Source organism: Gopherus flavomarginatus, chromosome 1 (assembly GCF_025201925.1).
Source record: "Gopherus flavomarginatus isolate rGopFla2 chromosome 1, rGopFla2.mat.asm, whole genome shotgun sequence".
Taxonomy (NCBI): Eukaryota; Metazoa; Chordata; order Testudines; family Testudinidae; genus Gopherus; species Gopherus flavomarginatus.
The window spans coordinates 153,821,716-153,834,178 of NC_066617.1; the positions used below are offsets into that span (position 1 = coordinate 153,821,716).

General features: G+C 46.7%; 1 protein-coding gene across 1 annotated transcript in view; it reads right to left on the reverse strand.

Annotated features, from left to right (window-relative positions):
• LAG3 (lymphocyte activating 3) overlaps positions 1–12,463 on the reverse strand; it is a 326,415-nt gene that overhangs the window by 148,780 nt on the left and 165,172 nt on the right. The gene's annotated exons all lie outside the window — the stretch shown is intronic.

Sequence of the window (12,463 nt, forward strand, 5' to 3'; positions counted from 1 at the left end):
AGTCCCAGGGTTGTTGTTTTGCCTGTTACATGCAATTTCCCAGCAATGTTCATGGACTTTTCATTGCATGATGATTTCTGATTGAAGCAGAATGACAGTAAGAGGAGAGACAGAAAAACTGAAAGAAAGGGAGGAAGATGGAGATATGCTGGGAGCAGAAAACTCGCTTGCTTTGTTCCCCTCAGCTGCCTCCGCGATTTCTATTTACGGCCTTGCTACCTCCCCTCCTGGCCACGCTGCTGCTGTTGCTGGTTTCCAGGGCTGCTCTGTAATTAAGCATCCTTGTATCCTTGTACTCCCCCACTTTATTAACTCTGGCAGTGATCACTGGAGGGGTGGCAGAAGCATGTGGGGGAAGAGGAAGGCTGCAAACCACAGCAACATGTTGTGGCAGATTTAGATGGTTATTTTCCCTGGCTACTGTCCTAGGGCCTCTACCCATTGGAGATAGACCCAGGCCCACCAGTTACTGTCCTGGGGCCCCTTCCCGCTGGGGATGGGATGCAGTCCCCACTCCAGTTACTGTCCTGCCCTGGGGAGGATGGGACACAGCCCCCCATTGCTGTCCTGGGTCCCCTTCCCACTGGGGATGGACTCCTCCACACCTCCAGTTACTGTCCCAGGACCCCTTTCCACTGGGCCATTCAGGGGCCTCCACCTGCTGGAGATGGGAACCTGGATCCCCCAGTTAGTGTCGCCATGGCCGCTTCCCACTGGAGATAGGACCCAGGCTCCCCAGTTACTGTCCCACGGCCTTAACCCACTGGAGATAGGATTCAGGCCTCCTTAGTTACTTTCACAAGGTTCTACCCAGGGGAGATAGTAACTGGGAGACTTGTGTCCTGTCCTGAGTCCTCCACCTGCTTGAGATGGAATGTTAGCTTCAGACCCCACTCCTGCCCTAAAGTTCTGTATGCTGGTTTAGGAGCAGATGTTTACTCACTCCATGACTCTCAGCTTCTCTGTGAAATCCCTTCTCCTCTAATCAAACACATATTAAGAGCTAGGAGAAGGGGATGCCTGAGGGCCTTCCATTGAAGATGTTCTAGATTCTCTTTCCTGAAAAAGCCTCCCAAACTCAACTGTTATTTAAGGATGGTTTATAAAAACCCCAGCTACCACCATCACTGCTCCAGCTCGGCCTTCTTGGGCATCAGCTGATTTTTCCCCTGCTGTCCTCTCAGCTGGAGCTAACCTGCAGGGACTCAGTGAAATATTCCTCTGCTCCATTAGGGCCTGTTCTCCACAAAACAGATGCCCTTTCGACACCCTGCCTCATTCACTGGCTTATGGCTGTTCCCTCATGAGTCCTTGCCATACCTCATCTGCATTTCTGATTCCCCACACCTCACTTCCTACTCCACCTCCTCTCCCACTCCCTTTCTTCTTCCAGCTAGTAACTAGAAGAGGAAACATCTTAAACGTGGAGGAAAAAAGGGAAGAAATAATTCTGAACATTGCACGTCAAAAGCACACCCAAAAATCCAACACCCAAACCTTCACTAAATTGATAAGAAGCTAAACATGCACAGTGTGTGTTAGGATGATACACCTCTACCCCGATATAATGCTGTCCTCGGGAGCAAAAAAAAAATCTTACCGCGTTATAGGTGAAACTGTGTTATATCAAACTTGCTTTGATCTGCCAGAGTGTGCAGTCCCCTCTCCTCTGGGAGTGCTGCTTTACCATGTTATATCCGAATTCATGTTCTATCAGGCCGCGTTATATTGGGGTAGAGGTGTATATAGTGTCTTCCTTAGATTTAAAGTTCCCCAGGGCACACACAGGTCAGAATGGGTCGGCTCATAGTAGCTCAGGCAGCCAGTACTTTCTCTGCTGGGTGCTTTTTTTGTCTCACAATCTGAACTTCAATTTACAACAACGATACAAACATTTTCCAGAAGTGGCCACTGATCTGGGGTGCTCAGCATGGGGCCTGGTTTTCAGAGATGAGCAGTTTCAGCTCCCACTGACTTCAGCGTGGGATATGGGTGCTTCTAAAACTCCCCCAAACTGGGACACCTCATTTGAACTGACTCTAGCCCTAAGTTGCAAAGAAAAGCTTCAGCATGTAACTGTGTCTGCAGAAAGCCTGAGGTTATGGCTTCATTGCAGAGTTCACTTGAGTGTCTGGACTCGCATTACTTCTCTCAGGTTAGCCGAGCTCAAGCAACAACTGCCAGCCTGTGAAATAATACTTCACTACTGTGTCCATACTGGCACTGCAATCACTCATGGTTGGCACTAAAGGGTAAGTCAACACTGTCATGGCTTCACTGCTCTGGTACCCATGATAGCTATGTTATAGCCCGTGATTGCAGTATAGACATCTGAGACACATCCCATGTTCATTAACAGTCATGTAATAAGCAGAGTCACACTATGAATTCTTTCACTGTGGAAGAATGCACTGGAAAACTAGTGACACATGCCTGCATCCACATTGCAGCATTGGTATGTTAGCAGCTGACAAAGCTGGGCTCATGCCAGCTTTAGCCTAAATCCACCTGGCCATCCAACTTGAGTTCAAAGCACCACCACACTTGAGTTTTTGTGTGCAGACTAGAGTCAAGTTTGGGGTTGCCAACCCTCCAGGAGTGTCCTGGAGTCTGCAGGAATTAAAGATTATGTCATGTGATGAAACCTTGAGGAATAGTCAAGCTAGGGGCTATACACAAGACATATCTGGCTTCAAGACTAAGCTTGATAAGTTTATGGAGGAGATGGTATGATGGGATAGCCTAATTTTGGCAATTAATTGATCTTTGATTATTAGCAGGTAAATATGCCCAGTGGTCTGTGATGGGATGTTAGATGGGGTGGGATCTGAGTTACTACAGAGAATTCTTTCGTGGGTGCTGGCTGGTTAGTCTTGCCCACATGCTCAGGGTTTAACTGATCGCCACATTTGGGGTCGGGAAGGAATTTTCCTCCAGGGAAGATTGGCAGAGGCCCTGGAGGTTTTTTGCCTTCCTCTGCAGCATGGGGCATGGGTCACTTGCTGGAGAATTTTCTGCATCTTGAGGTCTTTAAACCACGATCTGAGGACTTCATTAACTCAGACATAGGTTAGGGGTTTGTTACAGGAGTGGGTGGGTGAGATTCTGTGGCCTGCATTGTGCAGGAGGTCAGACTAGATGACCTTAATGGTCCTTTCTGACCTTAAGTCTATGAATCTATAACTCAGGGTGGTAAATTTTGCAGGGAACATGAGCCCTGAAACAAGCCTTTGTAGTATGTCAAATAATAGAACTTGAGTAGGTACCGTCGTTCCATTTCCAATCTGGTCCTGTATTCTGATAATTCAGAGGTCAAAAGAACATCCTATCATGTAAACGAATTGTAAACATGGGATATCTCAGTATTCATTTCTCTTTGAAATGTACTGTGAATGGTGGAGGAACAAGTAAACGGCCTTATGTTAATTTGTGTAGCTAAGTACCAGTGATGAACGTCTTTAAAGTCATCCTAATACCTTTTGTTCCCCAAGGAACTCCCAACTTGTCAAAAGACAAGAAATTGTATAAAAGATCCTTGGGTCCCGATTCTGTCATCTCAGATCTGCTTAGGCTTCAACAGGGGAAATCTGAGTCGCAAGACTGAGGTCCCAGTTATGCTGGTATGCCCTGAATATGAGATTTGGACATTGGACTAAGACCTATGAACTGAATTCCTAAAGGAACTCTTTGGAACTACAAAGCTCACCATCTCTGCCATGAATCTGCACCTCAATGAATTGAACTCATGTCTGTATGTATATTGATCTTTTAACCATACTCCCTCTTTTGTTTTTTAATAAATTTTAGTTTAGTTAATAAGAATTGGCTATAGTGTATATTTGGGTAAGATCTGAAACATTCATTAACCTGAGAGGTAATGTGTCCAATCCTTTGGGACTGAGAGAACCTTTTCTTTTATATGATGAAATAAGATTTTCAGAAATCATCATATTTGACGTGGGTACCTGGATGGAGGCCTGAGGCTGGATCACTTTAAGACAACTGTGTTGTTTGGACTTCTGAGTAACCAGTAAGATAATAAAGAAGCTGTTTTATGCTGGCTTGGAAATCTAAGTATTGGAATATCCACCAGCTCTTTGCGGTTTTGGTTGCCTCATTCTTTGCAGTTCACCCTAACTGAGTGACCACAGCTGGCTCCCCACTAGGACCCCAGTCACAGCTGGTCATCATTACAGGGAGTTTTCATAATTTATTATAGGTGGAGCTGGTAGCCCTAACTCATATTAAGGTTGGCCAATACTCTGTTTTCTGTTGCTTATAACTTTGGTTAAACTTTAATGAAAGTTATAATCAGCCTGAAATTTTCCATGCCATGCCAAGCTGAAATTTTTAGAAAGTTTCAGTTATAACAATTCAGCTGCTTCTGAGAATGAAGTTAGCCAAAAATGTGTTCGTTTGCTCATCTTAAAAAATTCTTACAATTGTTTTGTTGAGAAGCTCTAGAGCTCCCATGCTTTGGGGCAGCGATCTGAAATTTAGCAGGAGGTTGTTATGGTGTCAGGGATGTGCCTTTTGCTGTCCCCATAAAAATCTACCCAAATTTGACGAAGCTATAAGCCTGTGAAAAATCACAGTTAACACATGTGCACTAGAAGCTTGTTGGAGTTTGGCAACTAAATGAAGACTCTGTCTACACCAGGCCTGCACAACACGCGGCCCGCGGAGGCTCACCGTGCGGCCTGCGGGGGAATTCTAAACCCCGTGCAGATGGGAAACACCGCGCTCGCTCACCATCACAGTCAAAGTCCCAGGGCTGGCGTGGCGGCACTTCCTGAGGCAGCTCCCAGTGGTGTGGCTGCCCGCCGGCAGGAGCCAGAAGTGCAGGTGGTTGAGTCCTGCCCAATCAGAGCTGTGGGGGCGGGCTTTCAGGCACGCCGCCGGCCCTCTCCCCAGTGGGACACGGGCTTCCATGGCTTCAAAGGGCTCTGGGCTGCCTGCGGCTGCAGGCAGCCCAGAGCCCTTTGAATCCCAGCTGCGGCTGTCGGACTGGGATTTAAAGGGCTCAGGGCTCCCAGCGGCTGCGGGCAGCCCGGAGCCCTTTGAATCCCCGCCGTGGCTGAGATTTAAAGGGCTCAGAGCTCCCAATGGCTGCAGCCAGCCCAGAGCCCTTTGAATCCCGGCTGCGGGTGGGATTTAAAGGGCTCAGAGCTCCCAGCAGCAGCGGCCAGCCCAGAGCCCTTTGAATTCCAGCCACGGCTCCTGGGGCCAGCCTGGGGCTGGGATTTATAATGCTCAGGGCTCCCCGCGGCTGCAAGGTAATTATGAAAAGTACAAATGTTTTCTTTCAACAGAACAGGTGTTTTTCATTTTTCCATGATTCATAAAATTTTTTTTTAAAATTGTTTGATTTAAGTGAAAAATTCTTAATAAAGTATCACACACACCCCCTCCAACCTTCCTTTTTGGCCCACAGCTGTTTTGGTGGGGTGGCGCTGTGGAAGGATGGTTTGTTTCCGCAGGGCAGTGTGGTGCTAGGGCGGGGTGTTTCCACGTGGCTGGGCGGTGCTGGGGGTGTATGTTTCCGCAGGGCTGGGGGGTTTCGGCCCTCAGCTGTTTTCTTTGGAGCAATGTGGCCCTCGCCACTTTACGAGTTGTGCAGGCCTGGTCTACACTGAGCATGCTCTATCCTCTCACAGTTCCTACCTGCTCACTGGACTGAATGTCTATCAACTCACAGAGGGACTGAGCATGCTCAGGCCCAAGCCTTTCCTTGCAATTGTTGATGTGGGCTGGAGTGGGACTGGGCACTACAACTGAGAGATGGGACGATGTCTCTCCTATGCTCTCAATGCTCCTTCTGCTAGCATCCAAGCAACATGGTGAAGAGGAATAAACAGTCTGACTCACAGAGCAGGGGCAGGGATGGGAGCCTAGAGGACAAGAACAGAGGCAGGAGCCAAGAGGAGGGGGTGCAGATCTGAGTAGGAACTTGGAGGGGAATGTGCACAGGAGCAAGAGCTAGGGAGAGGAGGAATTGGAGCAGATGGATGGATGAGACAGGAACTGAAGAAGGATGGAGAGGAGGAGGGGACTGGGGCAGGAGCTCATGGGGGAGATAGGGATAGGAGAAGAGGAGTGGAGAGGGGCTCAGAGAACAAGGGTACCGAGAGAAGGTTACGGTAACAAAGCGGGACAGGGCGAAAGGGTTTATAATAGGGCTGTCTATTAATCACAGTTTACTCACACGATTAACTTGAAAAAATTAATCATGATTAAAAAATTAATTGCGCTGTTAAACAATAGATTACCAATTGAAATTTATTAAATATTTTGGATGTTTTCTACATTTTCCATATATATATTGTATTCTGTGTTGTAATTGAAATCAAAGTGTATATGTTTATTACAAATATTTACACTGTAAAAATCATAAAAGAAATAGTATTATTCAGTTCACCTCATACAAGTACTGTAGTGCAATCTTTTTGTCATGAAAGTGCAACTTACAAATGTAGATTTTTTTTTTGTTACATAACTGCACTCAAAAACAAAACAATGTAAAACATCAGAAGCTACAAGTCCACTTAGCCCTACTTCTTGTTCAGCCAATCACTAAGACAAACAAGTTTGTTTACATTTGCAGGAGGTAATGCTGCCCTCTTCTTATTTACAATGTCACCAGAAAGTGAGAACAGGCATCTGCGTAGCACTTTCGTAGCTGGCATTGCAAGGTATTTATGTGCCAGATATGGTAAATATTCGTATGCCCCTTCATGCTTCTTCCACCATTCAAGAGGACCTGCTTCTATGCTGATGACGCTCATTAAAAAAAAATGTGTTAATTACATTTGTGACTGAACTTCTTGGGGAATTGTATATCCCCTGCTCTGTTTTACGCACATTCTGCCATATATTTCATGATATAGCAGTCTCGGATGATGACCCAGCACATGTTGTTCATTTTAAGAACACTTTCATTGCAAGATTTCACAAAACACAAAGAAGGCACCAATGTGAGATTTCTAAAGATAGCTACAGCACTCAATCCAAGGCTTAAGAATCTGAAGTGCCTTCCAAAATCTAAGAGAGATGAGGTATGGAGCATGCTTTCAGAAGTCTTAAAAGAGCAACACTCTGATGTGGAAACTACAGAACCTGAATCACCAAAAAAGAAAATCAACCTTCTGCTGGTGGCATCCGACTCAGATAATGAAAATGAACATGCGTCAGTCCGCACTGCTTTGGATTGTTATAGAGCAGAACCCATCAGCAGCATGGACGAATGTCCCCTGGAATGGTGGTTGAAGCATGAAGCGACATATGAATCTTTAGCGCATCTGGCACGTAAATATCTTACGACACCGGTTACAACAGTACCATGAGAACACCTGTTCTCACTTTCAGGTGACATTGTAAACAAGAAGCGGGCAGCATTATCTCCTGCAACTGTAAACAAACTTGTATGTCTAGGTGATTGACTAAACAAGAAGTAGGACTGAGTGGACTTGCAGACTCTAAAATTTTACATTGTTTTATTTTTGAATGCAGTTCTTTTTGTACATATCTACATTTGTAAGTTCAACTTTCATGATAAAGAGATTTCACTACAGTACTTGTATTAGGTGAATTGAAAAATACTATTTTTTTTAGTGCAAATACTTGTAATCAAAAATATATATAAAGTGAGCTCTGTACACTTTGAATTCTGTTTTGTAATTGAAAAATATATTTGAAAATGTAGAAAACGTCCACAAATATTCAAATAAACGGTGTTCTATTATTAACAGTGCAATTAATCACAATTACTTTTTTTAATCATGCGATTAATCACGATTAATATTTTTTAATTGCTTGACAGCCCTAGTTTATAATAATTAAACACCTTTCTTCGGAAGCTAGGCTGCCGGTGTCACAGCATTTCTCTGCTATCAGCAAATAGTCATGTAGCCCATTGTCAAAGTGTCTCAGCCACCTCTACTGGCTGCAGAAGATAAGAGCCTTCTATTGCTACCAGTCAATTAGCTCAAGTGGCAGAGACCTGTACAGTTACTTTAAAGCAGTAGTTCTCAAACTTTTGTACTGGTGACCCCCTTCACATAGCAAGCCTCTGAGTGCAACCCCTCTTATAAATTAAAAACACTGTTTTATATATTTAACACCATTATAAATGCTGGAGGCAAAGCAGGGCTTGGGGTGGAGGCTGACAGTTCGTAACCCCCCATGTCATAATCTCAGGACCTCCTGAGGGGTCCCGACCTCCAGTTTGAGAACCCCTGCTTTAAAGGTTCCAGAGCTGCAAATGAACCATGTGGGTGTCAATGTTGCCAAAGGATGGCATTTTTTGGTCAGTTTCCTTTTTTTTTTGTTTTGTTTTTTAAACACTGTGTGTCCCTCATTTTCTGAGTGCCCAACTTGAGACGCCTGGGGGCTGATTTGCAGAAGTGCTGAGAACTCACAGTTGAGTCTGAAATCAATGGGAGGCGTGCTCTGTACATAGAAAATTCTAAGATCTCTAAAAGTATCCAGACCAGAGTTAGGCATCTCTGCTTGGGCACTCATAATTAGCATGACCTTGAAAACTGTGGCCTCCATTTTCTATGTATAAAATGGGGATATTGCCTCCTTACCTCACAGGGTGTTGGGAAGGTGAATTCAGGAACATTGTGAAGCCCTTAGGTATTACACGAATAGCCATAGAAATGCCAATGGGGAAGTCAATAATTCTGTAATCAGTTCAGGTTTAGGAAGGTCTGCAGTAAAATAAGCTTGGGGCCACATTCAATGAGGAGGATAAAAGAAACATTGAACTGCTGCCTCATTCCCTGAGCACTTTCCATCCTGTGAACTGAGTGAGGCAGGAGTTCTATTGACAAACAGCATGTGATCAAAGGCTATCTTAATGCATACGCACAAGAGGCCTAAGGCCTCATACAGATGTTATGCCTGCGGGGAGTGGGGACATATAGCTGCACAGTGTCCCAATGCTGAGGAGCCGATGCAGTGTAACCTGGGGAACTGGGCAGACCCACGCTTCCTAATCCACCTTGTGGGGGTCTCACTAACCCCACATATGTACACCAGACCAGTAAAGCTAAATGGCGTAGAGACCATGGCACTGGTTGATTCGGGGACTGCTATCACGCTTGTCTCAGGGAAGCTTGTGAAGTGTAGTCAGCTGCTGTGGGCTAAGCGTACAGGGATAACATGTGTCCATGGGACAGTTGGTTATTACCCCAGTAAAAATTGAGATTCAGGGGAACACTACTGAGGTAGCAGCAGGTGTAGTCCCTAAACTCCCATACCCGGTGCTCATAGGGAGGGACTTCTCAGGGTTTGGAAACTTACTCCCAGTAGGAGGATTGGAGGAAAGGGGAACCCTGAAGTTCGTGAGGCATCCACAGTAGACTGTCAACCCCCAGTCTTCTCTGAAATATCCCCAGATTTATTTTCCATTCCCGGACATGGTAGAAAGTCAAAAAGGGAAAGGAGGGCAGCTAAGGCCTTGGGAACCCGACTACTGACTCAAAGCCGGAGGGTCACTCTCGTAGGTAGGCGGACTCGAGCAGCTGAAAAGGAGGCCACCCAGGAGGGAGAAGCACATGAGTCTGACCCCCACCCTAACGCTTCTGAACCAGTAGAGGCAACAGAGACTGGGCCCCTAGATCTTGGGCAGATTAGCCCCAGAAGAGGAAATTTTGGACGGGACCAGGCTGAAGACCCAAGGTACAACATTAGAAAGGAGGTGACTGAAATAGATGGGGTCCCCGTGGAAGGGAGAACACAGGGACCTGGACCCTACTTCATAATGAAGAAAAATCTCTTATACTGGGTTGCACCAGTCAGGGGCAGAAGTACCTCAAAAACACCAGAACGCTGTATTAAGTCTTGCTCACAGTCATCTTTTTGGGGGTCACTTGGGGGCAGAGAAGACCCTGGCATGAGTCCTACGATGGTTCTTCTGGCCCGGAGTACACGAAGAAGTGCGGAGGTACTGTGCGTCCTGCCTGAAGTGTCAGCTGCACAGTCCCCCTCCCCACCTGAGGACACCTTTAGTACCCCTTCCCATCCGAGTTCCAGCCCAGGGCCCTGTGGATTGCAGCTGTCTATAGTACCTCGTGTAACAGCTGCATGACAGCTACACTTCCCTGGGCTACTTCCCCATGGCCTCCTCCAAACACCTTCTTTATCCTCACCACAGCACCTTCCTCCTGGTGGTGGTCCCCTTTGAGCGAATAGCCATGGACCTAGTGGAATCCCTGGAGAAGACGGCTCGGGGCCACCAACATATATTTGTTGTTTTGGACTATGCTACTCGCTACCCAGAAGCCATCCCCCTGCGGAACATGGCCTCTAAAACGATATCCAAAGAGCTGGTGGGGATCTTTGCCCGAGTGGGGCTACCAAAGGAGATATTAACAGACCAAAGAACTCCATTTATGTCAAAGCTAATGAAGGACCTCTGTACGCTGCTCCATATACATACCCTGAGAACTTCAGTTTATCATCTGCAGACTGATGGGTTGGTAGAAATGTTTAACTGAACCCTCAAGGCTATGATAAGGAAGGTGGTAAGTCGGGATGGGAAGGATTGGGACACCCTACTGCCCTACATTATGTTCGCTATCCGAGAGGTACCTCAGGCTTCAACTGGGTTTTCCCCATTCGAGTTATTACACGGATGTCACCCCCGTGGCATACTAGATATCGCCAAAGAGATTTGGGAAGAGGAACCCAATGAGGGGAGAAATATAATAGAACAAGTAATACAGATGCGAGACCAGATAGCCCGTGTCACCTCTATTGTACGGGAACATTTGGAAAAGGCACAGGAGGCCCAGAGAACCTATTACAATCACCAGGCAAAAGTCCGACAGTTCCAACCAGGGGATCGGGTGATGGTGTTGGTACCCACAGCAGAAAGCAAGCTTCTGGCCCAATGGCAGGGGCCCTATGACGTGGTTGAACCCATGGGGGAAGTAACCTACAAGGTGCGGCAGCCAGGACGCCGAAAACAAGAACAGATTTATCACATCAACTTTCTGAAACCCTGGCACGCACAAGAGGCATGCATAACTATCCAGGAAAACAAGCCTTCCAAACAGGTGAGAGTGTCTCCCAATTTAACACCAGACCAGAAGAATGAGGTGTCTGAGATGATCTTCTGGAATCAAGATGTGTTCTTGACAAAACCAGGTCGAACAACTGAGACATATCACCACATCGTCACGAACCCTGGGGCCAGAACAACAATGAGGCCCTATCGGGTGCCAGCGGCCAAAAAGGAGGAAATAAAAGCAGAAGTAAAAAAAATGCTGGAGTTGGGGATCATCGAAGAATCCCACAGTCAGTGGTCCAGCCCAATCGTGCTGGTGCCCAAACCTGATGGCACCACAAGGTTTTGCAATGACTTCCAGCGACTAAACGAAGTATCCCAGTTTGACGAGTACCCCATACCTCGCATAGATGAGCTAGTGGATCATCTGGGGAATGCCCGGTACTTGACTACCCTAGACTTGACAAAGGGGTACTGGCAGATTCCCGTTGCAGAAGATGCAAAGGAAAAGACTGCGTTCTCTACACCAGAGGGTCTTTTTCAATATACTGGTCCTCCCTTTTGGACTACATGTGGCCCCAGCTACTTTCCAGTGCCTCATGGACAAGGTATTACGCCCACATAACAGTTATGCTGCTGCCTACTTGGACGATGTGGTCATTCATACCCCAGACTGGGAAACCCACCTAGAGAAAGTGGAGGCAGTCCTTGATACCTTCAGGCGAGCTGGCCTTACAGCAAACCTGCCAAGTGTGCTGTAGGGTTTACAGAGGCCAAATATCTTGGCTACATTGTGGGAAAAGGTCTGGTAAAACCCCAAGTGAACAAGTTGGAGGCCATTCAATATTGGCCCCGACCACATCGCAAGAAACAAGTCCGGGCATTCCTAGGTGTAGTGGAGTATTACCGACGATTTATTCCCCACTTTGCCACAAGGGCAAGCCTCCTGACAGACCTAGTGAAAATCTGTGGACCTGATCTGGTGAGATGGTCTGATGCAGCAGAGGAAGCATTCACACACCTACGGACTGCCCTCTGCAGTAACCCTGTACTGATAGCCCCTGATTTCACCAAAGAATTTGTCCTGCAGACAGCTGCATCGGAAGTAGGGTTGGGGGCCGTTCTATCACAGATGGTCAGGGAGGAGGAACACCCAATTCTCTACCTCAGTAGGAAACTCCTTCCAAGGGAACAAAAATATGCTGTGGTGGAGAGAGAGTGCCTTGCCATAAAATGGGCCATGGAAGCATTGCGCTACTACTTGCTCAGGCGCAGATTTGTTCTCGTGACCGACCATGCCCCTCTTCAATGGATGCAGCGGAACAAGGAGAAGAACAGAAGGGTGACCAGGTGGTTCTTATCCCTCCAACCTTTCCAGTTCCGTGTGCAACACAGAGCAGGGAGCCGTCAGGCAATGCTCATGGCTCGTCACGTGTCCACTGTCTGGCA